Source organism: Mya arenaria, chromosome 3 (assembly GCF_026914265.1).
Source record: "Mya arenaria isolate MELC-2E11 chromosome 3, ASM2691426v1".
Classification (NCBI taxonomy): domain Eukaryota; kingdom Metazoa; phylum Mollusca; class Bivalvia; order Myida; family Myidae; genus Mya; species Mya arenaria.
The window spans coordinates 27,179,545-27,181,271 of NC_069124.1; positions in this window are offsets into that span (position 1 = coordinate 27,179,545).

The following is a 1,727-nucleotide window of genomic DNA, read 5'->3' on the forward strand; positions in this document are numbered from 1 at the left end:
TGCTTATTCTACCACAGACATGACCTCCCCACTGATTTTACCAATGATACTACCACTGACATGACCTCCCTACTGATTCTACCACTGACATAACCTGTCGACTGATTCTACAACTGATTCTATCACTGACATGACCTGTCCACTGATTTTACCACTAATTTTAACACAAACATGACCTTCCCACTGATTTAACCACTGTGGCCACTGATTCTTCCACTGAATTTTCCACTGACATGACCTGTCCACTGATTTTACCACTAATGCTACCAATGACATGACCTCCCCACTGATTTTACCATTGATTTTACCATTGATTCTACCACTGATATTACACTTATTCTACCACTGACATGACCTGTCCACTGATTTTATCACTGTTGCTACCACTGACATGACGTCCCCACTGATTTTGCCATTGATTTTACCATTGATTCTACCACTGATATTACACTTATTCTACCACTGACATGACCTCCCCACTGATTTTACCATTGATTTTACCATTGATTCTACCACTGATATTACACTTATTTTACCACTGACATGACCTCCCCACTGATTTTACCATTGATTTTACCATTGATTCTACCACTGATATTACACTTATTCTACCACTGACATGACCTGTCCACTGATTTTATCACTGTTGCTACCACTGACATGACGTCCCCACTGATTTTGCCATTGATTTTACCATTGATTCTACCACTGATATTACACTTATTCTACCACTGACATGACCTCCACACTGATTTTACCATTGATTCTACCACTGATATTACACTTATTCTACCACTGACATGACCTCCCCACTGATTTTACCAATGATACTACCACTGACATGACCTCCCCACTGATTTTACCAATGATACTACCACTGACATGACCTCCCTACTGATTCTACCACTGACATGACCTGTCCACTGATTCTACTACTAATTTTATCACTGACATGACCTGTCCACTGATTTTACCACTGACCGCTTCACTGATTATACCCACATTAAATTAACTGTCGATATCTCAAATTTGACTTGACTCACATAACACGCACGGGTTTGAATGTATTATATTATAAATACTTTTTGCAATACATTTTTACTCAAAAAATATTTATTTAAGAAGTATAAGAGTTTTAATGTTTTGGTTCTTTTTTACAATAAAAAAGAAAAATCATGAAAATTAACAATGCATTTTTTTCTTAATATAATTCCTCAAAATTGTAATTTAAATACGGTTTTCTTGATCACCAATGTCATTCCGAACAATTAAATTAAACGGTGAATGGAAGATAATGATGATTATTATTAATATTATTAATATTATTATTATTAATATTATTATTATTATTATTATTATTATTATTATTATTATTATTATTATTATTATTATTATTATTATTATTATTATTGTTATGATATAAATTATAAGAAGGCATCAGAGACGTTGTTTCGCCCCTTGCTCAATTATTTCTAGTGCTCAATAAACTTTTTTAAAGTAATAAGACTAAATTAATGAGCACAAACATGACCTTACACTGAAGTAAAACATCCGCGAAAACCGTGCTTATAATTTTCCAAAAAGTTTTCTTTTATTGAAATACAATTAATCATTCAATTTTATCGAGTTAAGTTAATTTTTAGTAGGTCATCGAATACCATAATTGTATGATAGAATGCAGTAGATTGCCTTCAATCGCGCACAATTATTACATATACCTGTAAAGA